General features: G+C 36.5%; 1 pseudogene; it reads left to right on the top strand.

Annotated features, from left to right (window-relative positions):
* The first annotated feature begins 12,924 nt into the window (after positions 1 to 12,924).
* Positions 12,925 to 14,125, top strand: LOC114214841 (ubiquitin-conjugating enzyme E2 D3 pseudogene; annotated as a pseudogene).
* The last annotated feature ends 6,665 nt before the right edge of the window (positions 14,126 to 20,790 follow it).

The following is a 20,790-nucleotide window of genomic DNA, read 5'->3' as shown; positions in this document are numbered from 1 at the left end:
TTAAAAACAGCTTTTAAAGATGAATAGTTAAACAAAGGGGAAAGTCCATTTCAAGCAGAAAGAGCAAGAGTAGAGGAAAATCAGATGGTACAATCATAATTCTACACCAATAATCTTATTATTCATTTTTGAAGAGGAGGGGTTTCTGCAAGGAATGAGACTGGAGATGGGCTGTGTTTAGGAACTTCTCAAGAATAGTTCATTGACAGTTTCTTTGGCTGGTAGATATCACCCAGGCATTTAGAATAGGCTTCTTATCTTTCCAAATAGGCTTCAGTTGTGGAAGAATAAGGTGAGTCATGATAAAAGCTACTATTTCTCAGTTTGGGGACCAGTGGAAAATGATCTGAAGGCTGAAGAACACATGACCTCCTAAAATAAACAAGTCCCTTCCCAGTTAGAATCTCCTCAGGACAATTAGAAGCAATCTCAGCTTATAGACCTTACTTGGTTATTAAGGGAAATGAGCATAGGATCACATCTATAAGATTTTAAAGTCAACTTTATGAAGAATGTCTAAATATATGTCAGATCTAAAGTCAGCCAATACACTAAGTTTATCCTAGAATATCATTTCTGACACTCTTACATATCAACTAGAATTAGAGCTGTTAATATTAACCAGGACCCATAAAAATTTAAGAGTATGCAGAGAAGGCAAATTGTAGGAAAAGTATTAGGGCACTTTTTCAACCTGTTATTTTGTTTGCTGCATATACCATTGCATAGATAATAAAAACAATGAAAGTAAAACTTAAACTCAGAAAGGAACTTATGTCTACTGATCCAAATTTTAATGGGACAGAGATATTATCAATTAGATGAAAGACCCATTTATTAGCAAATGAGTAAGTTTGCAACCATCAGCAAGCAAATATAGTACAAACACAATGTTACTGAACACCATGTACTTGAGTTAACAGCTGATTTAGTAAGCAAAGAAACAAATGGAAAGTAAATTTATGTTATTTATGGTCTCCTAAAGATTACATTAGGAAAATAATTAAAAGGATGATAATCCTAAAACATCTGGGTGCCATTTACGTATCTTCATTTGGGAGGATGTAAAAAATTATCCTTTAGAACAGGATGATCTGGGTTATAGGATTTAGCAAAAATGAAAAAAAGATTTTCAATTTTCTTTCTGAGAATTCCTTCCAATGGACTGTGTTTAGTGCCATTTTCTTTCCTGGTGCTCTTTTTACTTCACTAACTACTTTTCTTCTGTAATCTTCACTGGATTCCCTGTTTTTCTCTTCCTACCTCTTCCATGTCATCATTTTCTGTGAGTCACCTTCTCTATATGAGAAGCTTGGAAAACATGAATATTCTAATGACTTTAGCTAATGTCTTCATTCCCAATTCTTTCTTTCAGCTTCATTAAATGTTTCCCACTACTCATAGATGTCTTCAGTTCAAGTCAACTCAATTCAGCTTGACTTCAGTAAACATAATTTTCATCCTTGTTTGATACTGTGTTGGCCATAGGGATTTCAAGATGAATAAAACCTGGTACCCATCTATAAGAAATTAAGTGTTAAAACCAGATACCTATACAAATAGCCACAATGCATTATATTGCAACATTTTTGCCACAGAGTGGTGGCAATTTTAATTTACACAACTGAGGCTAAGAGAGGCTTAGAAAATGTGACCTTTAATCCAGGTCTTGAATACTGAGGCACTTAAAGGGGCAAATGAGTAGAAGGAGAACTTTATAGTCTGGAAAAAATGTCTAAATGTGTACATGTGTACATTGAAGTACCTAGGGCATTTGAAGGTCAGTGAAAAACCCATTGTGGTTGGACCACAGTATTCTTGCTGGAACTGGGTGGCAAAGTAGCCTAAAGTCAGGCTTGAAGAAATTTTGTTAGGTTTAGGGGCTCTCCTACAGTTTTTGAGAAAGTGATCGATATGACTTCACAATATGGCAGCAATATAAAAAAATACTTTGGAGAAAAATTAGAATGAAGGTAGATTTTAAAATTAGATCTGTTGCAATAATCCCGAGAAAATAATGATAGAAAGTAGGCAAGTTAAAATATGGGGGCTGGAGGAGAAACGATAATTTTAAGAGCATTTTAAATAGTAATCCACATGATTTTGAAAAGCAAAGGAGAACTTTTAATGTACAGGGACACATGGTAGTGGTTGAGGAATGGAAGTTGTCAAGAATTACTTAAATTTTTATCTTGAGTATCACTGATGATGATGATGCCATTAACTGAGAAAGTGAACCTGTAAAAGGGATAGGATTGGGTGAAAAGGTAGATTCTATTTTTTTGACTTCTGGTCATCAGGTGGAGGTAGGCAGCAGAAGTTAGCACAGTTATTCTGTAACTTAGGAAAGAGATGAGGATAGAGATAGATCTTTAGGAGGCATCAACATAAGTGTGGTAGAGAAGGCTTAAGAGTGAATAAATTACACAGAAAAAGGGTAAATTCTTTATGAATGAGAGGCAAGAATATAACACTGGTGAAAAAGGTGAAATCATTACCTAAGGGAAAGGCAGAAGGGAAGATCCAGTAGGTCAAAAATCACATGATTATCTTTCTGGTTTTTAAAACCTCATTTGCGGGCAGGTAAGATGGTGGACGAGTGGGGGGACCCTGAGTTTGTCTCGTCCCTTGAACACAGCGAGATCAATATCAAAGTATTTTGAATAACTAGGAAATCGATCTGAGGATTAAGAAAACAATCTGCACCATTGGAGGGAGAGAACGCGGCAGATGCAAAGTTCGGAGTCATGAATTGGGGGAGAGGAAAGCCGCAGGGTCCGAAGGGAAGGGAACCTTTTTTGCAGAGTGAAGTCAGGGAGAGGAAGAGAGCGAGGGGAGTGCAGCAGATAGGGGACTGCGCAATAAGCCAGGGTAAGGAGAGCCCCTGGGTCACACTGGGAGAGATTGCTCCCCTTCCCAGAGTACATTTGGAAGAGGGTATTTTGCCACTCCAAGGACAAAAGGCCAGCTGGGAGCCATTGAGTGGCATTCAACAGCAGGGGACAGAGGCGCGCAGAGGGCAGATAACCTTTGTAGCAGCTTTTCACGTGTGTCACAATAGACTCTAACCACCGTGCGTACACCGTGTGACTGCTTTTCTGGGACAGGAGGGTGCCAGGCATGCCTCAAGGCTCTCCTCCAGGGTCCACACCTTGTCAGGCCCTTTAAAATTTGGAGTTTTGAATCCCAGCCACCAGCCACAGATAAAATACAGAAGATCTGTGGCACTGGGCACACTGACAGCCTGGGCACAGACAAGTTAAGGGCAAGGATCTGATGAAAGCCTGGGACACAGGAGATTGGTCACTTTTCTGCGAGGGCCTCCTGAACAGCGGTGGCCGCAAGTTCCGGTCCCAGGGACAAGAGGGCGCCATGATGCCATCTTCCTCCTCCACCACCTTTCCCTCCCCCCATGCCCTCCAGCACAGTCAGACTTCAGAGAGGAACAGCGCTTCCGGTGGAGGCCGAAGTCCCCTATCCTAAACACCCCCTCCCCCTCCACACCCTCACCCCCACCCAGGCCTGGCAGGGGCACCTTTACAAGGGCAAGTCTGTTTCTGAGCCAGCCCAGTGGGCCTCTCCCTCAGAAGACCAACACACGCCCCCTGCATGTACCAAATCTATTGATTAAAAAGTGCTCCGAAGCGTCAACTTCGGTTCTGGTGGAAATAGGCTTTCTTTTCCTTTTCTTTTTTTAAATTTTGTATTTCTTATTTTTTTTTGTTTTTTATCTTTTATTTTTTAATGTATTTTTTCTTTCTTTACCTTTTTTTTGGTATCAGGATCAGGCTTATAAGTTTTTGTTCATTTGTTGGTTTGTTTCCTTGTCTTATTTTTCAGATCAGCCTATTTCTTCTTTCCTTTCTCTTTTTTTCCTTCTTTCTTTCTTGTTCTTTGGAATCAAGCTTATAGTTTTTTGTTCCTTATAGTTTTTTTTTTTTTTTTTTGGTCTGTTTGCTTTTTTGTTACTTTTCTCTTTTGTTGGATCAGGCTTTTTTTTTCTTTTCTTTTCTTTTCGAGGCTTATCTTAACAGCACAAAGCACACCTAGCTAAAGGTCCAAACACTTCCCACTACAAGCTACCTGAAGTAGCTATACTTCCTGTGTATATTTCAAGCCCAAATACCTCTTTCTATTGTTCTGATTTTGAAAACTATTTATTTAGATCCTATCATAAAGAAACAAATATTAATTTTTTGTGTGTTCCTATCTTTAAACTGCTAGTGCCTTAAAAGCAGGGACTGTTTTTTTTTTCCCCATATTTGCTCCATGATGCCACATGCACATATCAATATGAAACTCCTAGTTTCTCTGTCTTGACTTAGCAGATCAACCCACCTGAATTATTGAGAAGGAGTGCAACTGTTTCCTTTTTTTAAGGGATGCAACTTTAAATTACTATCTCTGTTAAAATCAGCACTCATGATGAGCACTGGGTGATGTATGGAATTGTTGAATCACTATATTATACACCTGACTAATATAACACTATATGTTAACTAACTAGAGTTAAAATACAAACTTAAAATTAAAAAAAGAAGAAATTATTATTCTGTCACAACCAAAGGAATAGCTACCATCATATAATACACCTTAATCCTAGAACAGGTCACCCTGAGGCTCACCCAGGTAGATGCTGGCGGCTAGTAGATCCTGAGTCATTCTCAGAGTGGAGTATTTGGTACATGTGTGAACTATTCTTACAGAGAAACATCCTTTAGTACTATTTGTTTTTATGATCACTACCATGTTTCACATTTGCACACCTTAGTCTTCTCTATCCTTTTATGTACAGGTTAGCACTGGGTTGAAGCTCACCTTCTCTGCACAGCTTGTTAATTTCTGCTCTACTTGCACTCCACTGTGGTCAGGGAACATTTTCTGTAACTCTTATCCTTAACTACTGATTCCCTATTTGAGATCCATGCAATTTTTCCTTTTCAAAAAAAGGAGCCTTCCCACATACATGTTGAAATCCATTGTGTTTCTTTGCCAATAGTAGTTTGAATTCTCATCTTAACCTGAATGTTGCTAAATACCTCTACCATCCTACAACGTTTTTATCCCATTACCGAGGACACTGGTGAACTTTAAAAAAATTGGTCCCAGCATTCACCCTGGCAGAACATTGCTTGCTATGTCCCCTCTGGGTAACATTACTCTCATGGAGGGAATTCATTCTGAATGACCCTCCAACTAGCAATTAGGCAGTCTGAGCCATAATTTCTCATTGAGTTGATAATAGTGTAATGAAGGAAAGAATGTAAAGCTTCGCTAAAGTCAAAGGGGGCTCCGTTGTCTTTCTTCCATCTACCTATCTTGTCATTTCTTCATAGAAGATTAATCATATAATTTCATAAAATGCTGACACAAGCTTTATGGCTTCATCACCAAGTAGTTGATGTTCTCATTATGGCCTTCTTGTGGCTGGGCTAATTCTTTTTACAACATATTTTAATTCAGACAAAAGATGGAATTTCAGAGGGTTACAGGAGTATGCTCCCTTTCTTGAAAATTTTCTGATATTTCTTCATAACTGAGGGGAATGCCTAGCAAAACTTCTGCAGTCTTAAATTTGTTAATTTTTTTTTCTACCTTTGATAGGATGGAGCTCTGTTGCAGTCTATAAGATTATAGCATAGGCTCCATTTCTGCTGTGTAATGGTCATTCTCAAATGTGCCAGAGGAGGAGATAGTAAAAACAGAGTTTATTTTTTGAGTGCTCACTGTGTCCTAGTGCCTCTCTTCTTTTTTTTTTTTCTTTTTTTTTAAGAGACCGGGGTGGGAGAGAGGTTGGGGCAGAGACAGAGAATCTTGAGCAGGGCTCCATCTCATGACCCTGATCATGACCTGAGTGGATCAAGAGTAGGCACCCCTAGTGACTCTCTTCTAAGGACAACTTTATATATCATGAACATGAGCCATTCAAAAGAAGCAAAGGAGCCCTTTAGGATAAATGTCTGATAAATGATGGTTATGGTGTCAGAAAATAACTTTCTTCTGAGGCTGATCTTATTATGCACTACCATACAAGCTGAGATAGTGAAACTCACTCAGATTTAATTTGGCCTGGGCTCGTAATATATTGTCCATGACACCCAGTCTCTAAACTGGTAGGTTTTTATTTCTCTAAACAGTCTAAATAAGGCCATTGAAATGATCAGGGATTAGTGTGTGTGCCCACAGCACACATCTCCAGAGCTATCCAAGGTTTAATGTGCATTCATCAAGCTACTAGGATGCCCTTCAAAGCTGCTGCCTACGGTAGAGCTTCTTAAACACATACTGCAGAACTTGTGCTGGTGTGTGGGCTTCAAGAAGGAAAATATCACTTCTTGGTGGACATGGCATTTGAGTTGCATCTTACTAAATCCATCAGGTCTTTTAATCCTTCTTATCATATCCTTATTTTTTTAAAAATTAGTTTTTCTCATGCACCTCTCCAAACAGACCCTATAATTAATTTGATTTATGATTTTTATCTATTTTATTTGCTTAGTATTTCTGTTGCCTCTCTGTTTTTCTAATTCATTAGTTTCTGACTTCATCTTTCTAATTCATTTAACTATTCTATGGATAGATTGTGCTATTTTATTTTTCCTCTATGGCTTCATTTTATTTGATGCTTAACTTACTTTCATATTTTCTTAATTATTAATAAAATAATTTAATCATTGAAATTGCAACGATAGTTTTGGCCATACACTTTCTTAGTGAGGAGGCAGACTAAGCTGCTTTAACAAACAGATCCCAAAATACAATTGCTCAAACAAGATAGTGATGTATTTCTCTCTAGTATAATAGGCCAGATAAGTCCAAGCCATTAAGTCGCTCTGCTTTACAGTATCATTCAGGGACCTAAGTTCATTTTCTTATTCTGCCATTCCTGCAGTATTATCTTCATCTGAGTGCATCATCAGAACCAAGACAACACAACTCCCAGATCTAGTCGAAAGAATAGAAAAAGAGAAAAATTCCAGAGTAAGTGACTTTATCTATAATTATGGTAATGACCTGGAAGTTGTATCAGTTATTTCTCTAAATTGCATTGGCCAGACCATAGTTACATGGCAAACTTAGTTACAAAAAAGGCTGGAAAATGTGGTCTCTATCTTTGTAACTTTCTAAATCAGTAGGAAGAAAAGAAAATGTTGGAGGCCCACTCCATATTTTAATAAGCTGTCATTTTTACCATTTCCTAAATAGTTTATGATTTAATTTCCCCCTTTGATTTGATAGTAATTTGGGAGAATTTTTAAATTCCATTAATTTGACTTAAAAATATTTTTCTTAGTTTCTAACTTAACTCTGTAGTGACTGAGGAAGTAGATCAGTTTTTTTTTCCTCCTCCTCCTCCTCCTTCTTCTTCAATAAGAGGGCATGGGTCTCCATCCATTATTGTAAATGTTCCATGGATTCTTGAAAGTCTAAAATCTGTATGTAGTATTAAAAATCCAAATATACCTCATAACAACTTCATTGATTAAATTTTCACTCAAAAACTAAAGATGTACCAATGTTGGCTAATTGAATATAAATAAAAAAAATTTCACTTGTGAACATATTTTACTACTTATTGTTCATAGATCTAATGAAAGAGATAGTGGCATTAAGATCTCCCACAATAATTGTGTCTAACATTTTTGCTTTATGTATTTTTATTCTGTCATTGGACACATAAAATTGCATGACTCTTTTATTCTGAAGGTTATAAGTTTTATTAATATAAAATAACCTTGTTTGTCCTTTTAAAATTTTTATTTGAATTTAATATTTCATACTATTAATGTTGAAGTTTTTGCTTTGTTATTATTAGTTTAGTGAGTTTAGTAAGGGGAAAGATGAATTATTTTTGGGTGTAAGAAGATGTATTCAGCATGAAGAGTGCTTATTGGTGGTGGTAGGGGAGAGTGTGGAACATTTTGAATAACTAGAAATAAAAACAAAACAAAACTAAGAACTTTCTGGTAAGGAAGAAATTGAGAAACCTTTATTTCCCCAATATTCAAGTTATGAAATCTATCAATGTAGACAGACAAAAGTGACCTGTCCAGATTCTGGTGACTGGAGAATAGATGAGCTTCTGGAGGTAGCATCACCATAAGGGCTTAAATAGGCTGGATCAGTGAATTTATGTGAGCACTAAGCTGGTTGTTAAAGGTAAAATATGCTCAGTTTCCCTAAGGTAGTGGACATAGAACTTTCTCAATCATCTTTTGACTAAGCTTTTGCCCAAAAAAACTAAGTCTACAGGTAAATCTAAGTTGCTTTACATTCAAGAGCCCAGATAAATGTTGACAAGAATATTTTGGTGCATCAAAAAATGGAGGGAGGGATGTTCTTTGTGGAAAATTCTCTGTGGGACATTGTATAATTGCACCCCATTCTTGAATATAGAATTTCCATTTCTCCATCCCATTCTCAGGTTTTGCCATCCAATTACCAAACAAATGTTTTAAAGAAAATTGTATGGTTAAGTTCAGCATTTTGTGGTTTTTCCCTCAGCCATGAGAATAGCTCCAAATAGGAGATGCTTTTTCTGCCAGACCTGAGAATGGAGACTTGTAAATATTGGAACTCTACCCCAGCACAGAGCATAACTGCAAGTGATTAGCCACCTACATGTACTGAGAGTAAGGGGGAAAACACCCCCAAATTCAGATTGGTCAGTAGTTTTAAATCACTGTAATTTGGGGGGAGGCTATTTATTACACAGCATAACCTAGCAAAACTGACTAACACAGAAATTTGTATCTGGAAGTTTTGACTCTCATGGCAATATGGGAGGAAACAGTAAATCTTTTGGACATGTATAAACAATGAAAAGATTTTTAAAAATATTTCTTGTTTATTTTGGATACATAGAATGAAAGATCTAGATAAGTTGTTATTTTGAGAAATATTTGTTCCTGAATCTGCCATAGAGTGTGGCAGAGGAGTTTGTTCATATTGTTTCTTTTTTTTTAAACTGCTTGTACAAACAATGAAGCTTAGCTTTGGAAACTCTTCTCAAGTTTGTATTTGGACATATACAAAAGTTGAGAATGCAGTATAATGAATCTCCATATATACTTCACATAGCTTCAGTAGTTACCCATATTCTACCATTTTTGCTTTGGATGACTATCTGAACATTCTTGCTGCAGATGAATATGATATTAAACTCTATCTGTCTGTATCATCTCCCACCCTCCCTTTTGAGTTTGCTGGACATTATTAAAGCATGCTGCAGCATGCTATTATCTAACACATAAATACTTCAATACAAATTTCCAACTCACACATGAACATAAAGAATCATAACTGTGATACCAATATCACAGTCACTAACATTTTAAAATGATTACTTTATATTATCCAATATTCATTTATGTTAACCTTTCCCAAATTATCTCAAAAATTTCTGTATAATTGATTGGTGTGAATTAGTATCTAAACATGGTTCACATTTTGCATTTGATTGACATATCTATTATATTTATTTTAATCAATAATAGCTTATCCTCTTTGTTTCATCCCATTTATGTAGTTAAAAAACAGAGTCATTTTGTAGAATTTCCTATATTTTGGATTTGGTTGATAACTTCCATACCGTAGTCTCTTATAACTTTTTATTCTGTCATCAGATTTCCTGTAAACTTGTACTTAGATCTAGAAGCCTGGTTAGATTCAGGTTAATTTTTGTTGTTATTTCTCTTGCATTACATCAGGAGGCACATGATAGTTGATGGTTGTAATTTTAGTAATAAGATTGGTCAATAGGGTCGTTTGTCAGTCTGTTGCCTCCATTAAATTTGTCCAACAACATTCCCCCAACAGCATTTTAACTGCTGGTTTAAGTGGCTGTTGATGTTAAATGTCTGAATCTATTATTTAATTAAGGGTTGCAAAATGATGATTTCTTATTTTATTATTTCCTCTGCATTTATTATCTGAGATTCTGTATGGAGATAACTGTCACTCATCAACTTTTGGTTATATTGAAATGTTATCCATACAGCAAAGGCAGGATAGATGCTTGAATCTTTCCTTTTATTGCTTTTCAAAACAATTACCTTTAGTAATGACAATAGATATTTTTAATATAATTATGAACTCAGATGATCTTATCTTTGGTTGTTGAGGGCCCCTTAAATTTGGCTCCTCTGTCTCTTTGACATGATCCTGGTAGTCTTTGACAATTTCTTGCTTTCAGGCATAACCTGTCCACATTTATGCATTTATATTTCCTGCCCCAAACATAAATTTAGCTATTTTTTTCTTATAATTCCTAGATCCTCTTGATTATAGATAGGATTTAGAGATCATAGTATGGGCACTAAGGGTAATAATTACTACTGAGTTATCATTACTTTTAGTCCTTTTCAGTGGACAAAACTAGAAAATATACTATTCTATAATGGGAAATTAAGTCAAGAATTTCTATTCATCTTTCCAATTGGGGTGAAAGATTATAGTTTTTGAATAACCCTATTTAAATTAATGTAATATTTGTTTATCTTTTCTCTTATTCTGATCATCTTTGATCCTCATGATATTAATAATATTTGCTCACTCCTTACTCTGTCAAGTATCTTTGTTTCCTTTCTATCTGTATGTATGTATGTGTCTAAATATAGTATTGTCTTTTTTTTTTAAAGATTTCATTTATGAGAGAGAAAGCACGCACGCAAGAGAGAGCACACAGTGGGGGCAGGGGCTGAGGGAGAGGGAGAACCAGGCTTCCTGTAAGCAGGGAGGGGAGCAGGGAGACTGATGTGGGGCTCAGTCCCAGGACCCTGAGATCACAACCTGAACTGAAGGCAGACGCTTAACCAACTGAGCCTTCCGGGTACCCCTAAATATAGTATTTCCTTTCTTTTTTTTTAAGATTTTATTTATTTATTTGTGAGAAAGAGAATGAGAGATAGAGAGCACAAGAGGGAAGAGGGTCAGAGGGAGAAGCAGACTCCCTGCTGAGCAGGGAGCCCGATGTGGGCTCGATCCCGGGATTCCAGGATCATGACCTGAGCCGAAGGCAGTCGCTTAACCAACTGAGCCACCCGGGTGCCCAGTATTTCCTTTCTTAATACTATCTTGAATCAGTTTTGAGGCCCTGTTAGATGCTAGTCATTTTCCCTTCTTGAGCAGCTTATTAAGATCCACATACTAAGCACTTCCCTTATCAGGGCTCTCACACTCTGAGGTTACTATGCACCCACTCTAATCATCCTGGAGCCAGGTATCAGACAACTTGGGACATCTCCTATGCCAAGGAACCTGGGAAATTATTCAAATTAGCCAATCCACAAGAAGCCTGCAAAACCTAGCTATAACCCTACTCCACTTGCCATACATAAGCTTTTCCCCTGCAGTTCCAGCTCACTGCTATCTTATCCCTTGCTGTTACCAACCCCCTATGTGGCCTGTGTGTCAACCCTTGTTCTGAGCTGTAAATAACAAAGGGTTCTGCCTCTCATCTGTTCAAGTGTCTTTGTTTGTGTTCCATGGCAAAAGGATCTTTAAATTGTATAAAACATGCCTTCTCTCTCTCAGTTTCAAAACAATAAAATCAATATTATTATCAAGAATAAGAGAAATGAATGCAGTTTAGATATCTTTGTGGTTATTTTATTTTTAAAATAATTCCCACTACGGAGGTGCAGCCTAAATACTGTGTATTTCAAAATTCTTTTATTGAAATACTTCTCTTCACTTGAAATAATTCTCTGAATGACTGTGTCAACAATTTGATATATAGTTAGGCTCAATTGTTCCAGCTTGCTTTTGATTATAGGGATTTCTTTGCTTTTTAAAAATTCAATTTTATTTTAAAATTATGCAAAATATTTACATAGTTGCAAAGCTAAAGGTGTAAAACAAGATCTATTTAAAGAAGCCTAACTTTGATAACTGCCCACCAAACCACCTCCCATTCTGTCTTTTCTCTATAGGTTACCATTTTTACTAGTTCTTGTTTTCTCATCCCACTATGGAACAGTGGGTATGTACACACACACACACACACACACGCACACACACACTTTCCTACTTCTCTTTCATCAAAGGTAGCATACTATGCACTCTCTTCTGCACCTTTGTTTCCTAATTAGTATTTCCTGAAGATGACTCCATATAATATATAGACATTATTCTTACTCTTTTTTAAAAATAAAACTCTATTGCTTATAACAGCTTCACATTTACAGAAAAAATGCAAAGGTGGTACAGAGAGTGTCCATATACCTTGCATTCACTTTCTGCTATTGTTAACATCTGACCTTAATATGGCAGTTTTTTACCATTAGTGAATCAATGTTGATGCATTATTATTAATGAAAGTCCATACTTTACTCACATTTCCCTAGTTTTTAACCTAATGTTCTTTTTCTGTTCTGCGACCCCATCCAGGACACCACATTACATTTAGTTGTCATTTCCCTTTAGACAGCCTCTAGCTGTGATGATTTTTTTGTTTGTTTATTCATTTGCTTTGTTTTTTAGATTCCACATACAAGTGAAGTCATGTAGTATTTGTCTTTGACTTATTTCACTAACCATAATACCCTCAAGATCCATCCATGTTGTTGCAAATGGAAAGATTTCCTTCTTTTTCATGGCTGAGTCGTATTCTATTGTTTATATATACCAAATCTTCTTTATCCATTCATCTTTCAGTGGATACTTAGGTTGCCGCCATATCTGGGCTATTGTAAGTAATGCTTAAATGTACATAGGGGTGTGTCTGTTTTTTTGAATTAGTGTTTTTAGGTTCTTAGGGTCAATATCTAGAGGTGAAATAGCTGGATCATATGATAATTTTATTTTTAATTTTTTGAGGAACCTGCATTCTATTTGCCATGGTGCCTGCACCAATTTACATTCCTATCAATAGTGTACAAGAGTCCCTTTTCGAGGGCCGGGGAGGCACCAGCTGCCGCGCGGGGAGGAGGCCGAGGCCGCAGCTTGAGGGAGGCCCTGGCCCCTCTGCACCTGTGTCTGGCAGAGCCGGTGTGAGACGAAGAGACAATCCTTCCCTGCCGCCCGGATAATCAAGAGTTTTGGCCGGACCTTTGAGCACACACCGAGAGAGTGAAGAGCCAGACGAAAAGCACAGACTATGGCGCTGAAATGGATTAATAAGGAACTTAGTGATTTGGCCCGTGACCCTCCAGCACAATGTTCTGCAGGTCCAGTTGGGGATGATATGTTTCATTGGCAAGCCACAATTATGGGACCTAATGACAGCCCATATCAAGGCGGTGTATTCTTTTTGACAATTCATTTTCCTACAGACTACCCCTTCAAACCACCTAAGGTTGCATTTACAACAAGAATTTATCATCCAAATATTAACAGTATTGGCAGCATTTGTCTCGATATTCTAAGATCACAGTGGTCTCCTGCTTTAACTATTTCTAAAGTTCTTTTATCCATTTGTTCACTGCTATGTGATCCAAACCCAGATGACCCCCTAGTGCCAGAGATTGCACGGATCTATAAAACAGACAGAGATAAGTACAACAGAATATCTCAGGAATGGACTCAGAAGTATGCCATGTGATGCTACCTTAAAGTCAGAATAACCTGCATTATAGCTGGAATAAACTTTAAATTACTGTTCCTTTTTTGATTTTCTTATCCGGCTGCTCCCCTATCAGACCTCATCTTTTTTAATTTTATTTTTTGTTTACCTCCCTCCATTCATTCATATGCTCATCTGAGAAGACTTAAGTTCTTCCAGCTTTGGACAATAACTGCTTTTAGAAACTGTAAAGTAGTTACAAGAGAACAGTTGCCCAAGATTCAGAATTTTTTTAAAAATGGAGCATGTGTATTATGTGGCCAATGTCTTCACTCTAACTCAGTTATGAGACTAAAACCATTCCTCACTGCTCTAACATGCTGAAGAAATCATCTGAGGGGGAGGGAGATGGATGCTCAGTTGTCACATCAAAGGAAGCAGCATTATTCTAGCATCCAGTCTTTTTTTAAGCCTTCCACTGTTAGAGATTTGAGGTTACATGATATACTTTATGCTCATAACTGATGTGGCTGGAGAATTGGTATTGAATTTATAGCATCAGCAGAACAGAAAATGTGATGTATTTTATGCATGTCAATAAAGGAATGACCTGTTCTTGTTCTACAGAGGAAAAAAAAAAAAAGAGTCCCTTTTCTTCACAACTTCTCCAGCACTTATTTATTGTCTTTTGATAATAGCCATTCTGACAGCTGTGAGATAATATCTCATTGTGGGTTTCATTTGCATTTCCCTGATGATTACTGATGTTGAGTATATTTTCATATGTCTGTTGACCATCTATATATATTCTTTGGAAAAATGTCTATTCAGATTCTCTGCCTATTTTTTTTATCAGATTGTTTTTGTTGTTGAGTTGTATGAGTTCTTTATATATTTTGGATATTAGCCCCTTATTGGGTATACAAGTCGCAGATGTCTTCTTCCATTCAAAAGGTTGCCTTTTGATTTTTTTTAAAGATTTTATTTATTTATTTGACAGAGAGAGACACAGCGAGAGAGGGAATACAAGCAGGGGAGTGGGAGAGGGAGAAGCAGGCTTCCCGCTGAGCAGGGAGCCCAGTGCAGGGCTCAATCCCAGGACCTTGGGGATCATGACCTGAACTGAAGGCAGACGCTGAACGATTGAGCCACCCAGGTGCCCCACCTTTTGATTTTTTTTTGATGGTTTCTTCATTGTACAGAAGATTTTTAGTTTGATGTAGTCCCCTTTGGTTTTTTATGCTTTGACTGTCATTGCATTACATTGAAGTCAGATCCAAGAAAGTATAACCAAGAATGATGTTAAGGAGCTTATTGCCTATGTTTTCTTTTAGGGTATTTGTAGTTTCTGGTCTTACGTCCAAGTCTTTAATCAATTTTGAGCTAATTTTTATGTATTGTGTAAGATGACAGTTCATTTTCATTACTCTGCATGTGGCTATCAGCATTTTACAATATCATTTATTAAAGAAACAGTCCTTTTCCCATCGTATATTCTTGCCTCCTTTGTCATAAATTAACTGACCATATATGTATGGGTTTATTTTGAGGCTCTCTATTCTGTTCTATTGATTCATGTGTCTGTATTTATGTCAATACTACACTGCTTTGATTACTATAGCATTATAATATAGTTTGAAATAAGGGCGAATGATACCTCCAGCTTTATTCTTCTTTCTCAAGATTGCTTTGGCTATTGGGGTCCTTTGTGGTTCCATAAGAATTTTAGAATTATTTGTTACACTTCTCTGAAAAATGCCCTTGGAATTTTGATAGGGATTGCATTGAATTTGTTGATTGCTTTCGGTAGTAGGGACATTTTAATATTAATTCTTCCAATCCATTAGCACAGAATATCTTTCCATTTATTGGTGTCTTCTTCAGTTTCTTTCATTAATGTCTTAATTTTAGTGTACAGGTCTTTCACCTCCTTCATTAAATTTATTTCTAGGTATTATTCTTTTTGGTGCCATTTTAAATGAGATTGTTTTCTTAATTTCTCTGTCTGCTAGTTTGCTATTAGTGTATAGAAATGCAACCAATTTCTATATATTAATTTTGTGTCCTGCAAATTTTCTGTATTCATTTATTAGTCCTAAGGGTTTTTTGGTGAAGTCTTTAGGGTTTTCAATCTATAGAATCATGTCATTTGCAAATAGTGACAGTTTTACTTTTTCTTTTCCTATTTGGAGGCCTTTTCTTTTTCCTGCCAAATTTCTTTGACTAGAACTTCCAATACTATGTAGAATAGAAGTGGTTAAAGTGGGCATTTTGCCATGTTTTCTTATCTTAAAGGAAGAGTTTTCAGCTTTTCACCATTGGGTATGATGTTTGCTGTGGATTTGTCACATATGGCCTTTATTATGTTGAAGTATGTTTCCTCTATACCCACTTTGTTGAGAGTTATTATAAATGAATATTGAATTTTATCAGATGCTCTTTTCTGCATCTGTTGAGATAATTATATGATTTTTATCCTTTATTTAGTTAATGTGGTGTGTCATGTTGATTAATTTATAGATGTTGAGCTACTTTTTCTTCCTGAGAGCAAGTCTCACTTGATTATGGTGTATGACCCTTTCAACATATTGTTGGATTCGGTTTGCTACTATTTTTTAAAATATTATTATTATGTTATGTCACCATACATTACATCATTAGTTTTTGATGTAGTGTTCCATGATTCATTGTTTGCATATAACACTCAGTGCTCCATGCAGAACGTGCCCTCTTTAATACCCATCACCAGGCTAACCCATCCCTCAAACCCCCTCCCCTCCAGAACCCCCAGTTTGTGAGAAACAAACTGGGGGCTACTATTTTTTGAGGATTTTTACATCTATGTTTACCAGGATATCAGCCTGTAATTTTCTTTTTTTTGTAGTGTCCTTGTCTGCTTTTGATATGAGCATAACGCTTTTCTTATAAAATAAATTTGGAAGTATTTCCACCTCTTCTTTTTTTGGGAAGAGTTTGAAAATGATAGGTATTAAAGCTTTGTATGTTTGTTAGAATTCAGGTGGGAAGCTGCCTGGTCCTGGACTTTGGTTTGTTGGGAGGTTTTGGTTACTGTTTCAGTCTCCTTATAAGCATATTGGTCTGTTCAGATTTTCTATTTCTTCATGAGTTAGCTTTGGAAGATTGTATGTTTCTAAGAATTTATCCATTTCTTCCATGTTGTCCAATTTGTTGGCCTATAATTGTTCATAGTAGTCTCTTAATGATCTTTTTTGTTTATGTGGTATCAGTTGTAACTTCTCTTTCATTTTTTATTTTATTTGTTTGAGCCTTCTATTTTTTTTTGATGAGTCTAGCTAAAGGCTTGTCAATTTTGTTTATCCTTTCAAAGAACTATCTTTAGTTTCATTAGCTTTTCTATTTTTCTGTTTCTATTTTGTTTATTTTCATAGTGATCTTAATATTTCCTTTCTTTTGCTAACATTGAGCTTCTTTTGTTTTTCTAGTTCCTTTAGGTGTAAAATTAAATTATTTATTTGACATTTTTCATGTTTCTTGAGATAGGCCTGTATTATTATAATTTCTCTCTTAGAAATGTTTTTGCTGCATCACATAGATTTTGGGTTGTTGTATTTCCATTTTCATTTGTCTCAAGGTATTTTTTGATTTCTACTTTGATTTCTTTGTTGACCTATTGGTAGTTCAGTAACATGTTGTTTAATATCCACATATTTGAAATTTTTCTAGTTTTCTTATAATTGATTTCTAGTTTCATACCACTGTGGTCAGAAAAAAGATGGTTGATTTGATTTCAGTCTTAAATTTATTGAGCCTTGTGGCCTAACATGTGATCAATTTTGGAGAATATTTCATGTGTACTTGAGAAGAATGTGTATTCTGATGCTTTTGAATGGAATGTTCTGTATATATTTTTAAAGTTCATCTGGTCTAATGTGTTGTTTAAGGCTGATGTTTGCTTATTGATTTCCTGTCTGGATGATCTGTTCATTGATGTAAGTGAGGTATTAAGGTCCACTATTATAATTGTATTGCTATTTCTCCCTTTAGGTCTGTTAATATTTGCTTTATATTTATATACTTAGATGCTTCTATGTTGGGTACATAAATATTTTCAAATGTTATACATACTTGTTGGATTTATCACTATGTAATGCCCTTCTTTATCTTTTCGTACAGTCTTTGTTTTAAAGTCTATTTTATCTGGTATAAGTAGAGCTTCTCCAGCTTTCCTTTCATTTCCGTTTTTTAAGAAAATCTTTTTCCACCCTTTACTTTCAGTCTGTGTGTTTCCTTAGATCTGAACTGAGTCTCTTGTGGGCAACATATAGATGAATCTTTTTGTTTTGTTTTGTTTTTTAACCTATTCAGCTACTCTGAATCTTTTGATTGGAGAAGTTAGTCTATTTTCATTTAAAGTAATTATTGATAGGTATGTCCTTATTGCCATTTTATTTATTGTTTATTTATTGTTTCTGGCTGTTTTTGTAGTTCCTCTCTGTTTCCGTCTTCTTCTCTTGATCTCTTTCCTTGTGGTTTGATGAATTTCTTTAGTGTTATGTTTAGACTCCTTTCTCATTATCTTTTGTGTATCTACTGTAGATTTTTGCTTTGTGGTTATCATTAGGTTTACATTTAACAGTCTATATATACATTAAATTTGAATGTATTCTACAAACTCTACATTTTTACTACCCTTCCCTGTGTTTTGTTTTTGATGTCTTATTTTACATCTTTTTATTTCATGTATCCCTTAACTAAATTATTGTAGTTGTAGTTAATTTTACTACCTTTGTCCTTTAACCTTCACACTATCTTTACCAGCCAGATTTTTACTTCCATATGTTTTTTTATTATGTTCAATTAGCCAACATATAGTACATCATTAGTTTTTGATGTAGTGTCCAACAATTCATTAGTTGTGTATAACACCCAGTGCTCATCACCACACATGCCCCCCTTAATATTTCCATATGTTTTTTATTATTAGTTAGTATCTTTTCTTTTCAGCATAATGAAGACCTTTTAACATTTCTTGGTTTAGTGGTTATAAACTCCTTTAGCTTTTGTTTGTCTGGAAAACTTTTTATTTCTCCTTCAATTCTGAATGATAGTTTTGCTGGTTAGAGTATCCTTGTTTAGTAGTTCTTTCCATTCAACACTTTAAGTATATCATAGCACTTCCTTCTGGCCTGCAGACTTTCTACTGAAAAATCAGCTGATAGTCTTATATAGGTTTCCCTTTTATGTAACAAGTTGTTTATCTCTTCCTGCTTTTAAGATTCATTATCTTTAACTTTTGACAGTTTAATTATAATGTGTCTTGCTGCAAATCTCTTTGGATTCATCTAATTGGAACTCTTTGTTTCCTGAAACTGGATGCCTCTTTTGTTCCCAGCTTAGGGAAGTTTTCAGCCATTATTTCTCAAGTAAGTTTTCTGTTCCTCTCTCTCTCTCTCTCCTCTTTCTGGAACCCCTATAATGGGAATGTTATTCCACTTGAGGTTGTCCCATGAGTCTCTTAAGCTATCTTCACCATTTAAATTCTTTTTTTCTTTTTGTTGCTCTATTTGGGGAAGTTCCACTATCTCTGGGTCACTGATTTGTTCTGACTTGTCTGTTGTTGAATGCCTCCAGTATATTTTTCACTTCAGTTATTGTATTCTTTAGCTCTGTGACTTCTTTTTGGTAGTTCTTTATATTTTCTGTCTCTTTGTTGAAGTTCTCAATGTTCATCTATTCTTCCTCTGAGTTTAGTGAGCATTTTTATGACCATTACTTAAAACTCTTTATCAGGTAGATTTCTTACCTCCTTTTCATTAAGGTCCTTTTTCCAAGGTTTTTGTCTTGTTCTTACATTTGGCACATATCCCTTTGTTTCCTCATTTGGTTTGACTGTGTGTTTATGTATTAGGTGAAATAGCTACCCCTTCTAGTTTTGAAGGAGTGTTCTTTGTACAGGAGGTGAACCTTATCATTCAACCTTGCTCTAGCTCTTGGTTTTCTCCTGAACCTTTGTGACTGTCTAAGTTGCTTGAATTATTTTTGATAGGTCCCAGGTGTTGAGGGTGTGTCAGGACCTGTCAGTGTTCCAAAGGGAGTAATCTCAGTCAGAGCCTAAATTCAGGCTGATTGGAAGCCGGATTTTCAGGCAGCAGCTTTTAAAGTTTGCAGATATATGCAGTCCTGTGGGACCACAGTCATAGACTCTGCTGACTTCCAGACCAGGAGATTTGGAGATGTCCCATGGGAGACAGTTCTAAGAATCAGGGCTTCAGTTCAATGTATAAGCTCCTTTCTGAGATGTTCTAGCAAGCTGTGGCAAGGCCCAGGGAAGGTGCACAGATGGTGTCTCCCTTCTTATGTTCTCAGAGAGTGCCTTTGTAGCCTTTAGATGTGTAGTATTCCTGAAGCCTCTCCCTCAAGTTGAGAGCTACAGGATGATTAAAGGGGTTTTATCATGTGCAGACTGGGGGTGTGTTTCATTTTGCTGTCTAGTGTCTGGGTGTGGTATCCTGCCCAGAACTATCTTTCTGATTGTTACAATCCTGTGGGGTCCAGGAGCACAAGCCCCTTTGGCCACCATAGCCAGGCAGTCAAGAGACATTCCTTTTGTGAACTACCCCCCCCCCCGCCTCCACCACCCCCCCCCGCCCTGCTATAGCAAGGCCACAGGAGAGTGTTGGGGCGGGGTATACCCTTGGCTTTAGTGAGGCTTGGGATGAGCACTGAGGGTGGGACAAACCCTTGGCTTTAATGAGATGTGTCTCTGTGCACCCACCTGCATAGTAAGGTAGCAGGAGAATGCAAACAATGCTGTCCCCAAGGAAAATCCCAACTAATCCCTGCTTCTCCAACAGATGCTTTAAGATTAGCAACTGAATCACCTTCACTTATAATCTAGTCACCTCTCAAACTGCTTCCTTTGTGCTCAAAGAATGAGTACGAGCACAAGCTCTCTGAAAGGAGTATCTCAGATTCTCACAGCCCCTATAGTCCCCTGGAATGTTTTTAGAGACTTTGTCTCTAGGTGCAGGTCCCAAGGGTTGGAGTGCCTTATGTGGGCCACAAATCCCTTACTCCTCAGGATGAGGCTCTAGCCCAGAGATACCTCCCTGTTGTGTGTCATGACGCTGGAGTTGGGTTTGATGGGATTCTTGTCTCTGCCTCTCCTACTTCTCTGGATGTAATCCTTTTATCACTTATTATGGAGAAAGCTATTCATTTAGTTAATTTTTCAACGGGAATTATTCCATATGTGCAGTGGGAATTGTTCCATATGTAGTTGTAGATTTAGTATGTCCATGGGA

Source organism: Eumetopias jubatus, unplaced genomic scaffold, assembly GCF_037043125.1.
Source record: "Eumetopias jubatus isolate StellerSeaLion01/CBP00866 unplaced genomic scaffold, mEumJub1_p1.0 scaffold_1, whole genome shotgun sequence".
Lineage (NCBI taxonomy): Eukaryota > Metazoa > Chordata > Mammalia > Carnivora > Otariidae > Eumetopias > Eumetopias jubatus.
This window is presented reverse-complemented; position numbering and strand designations above follow the sequence as displayed.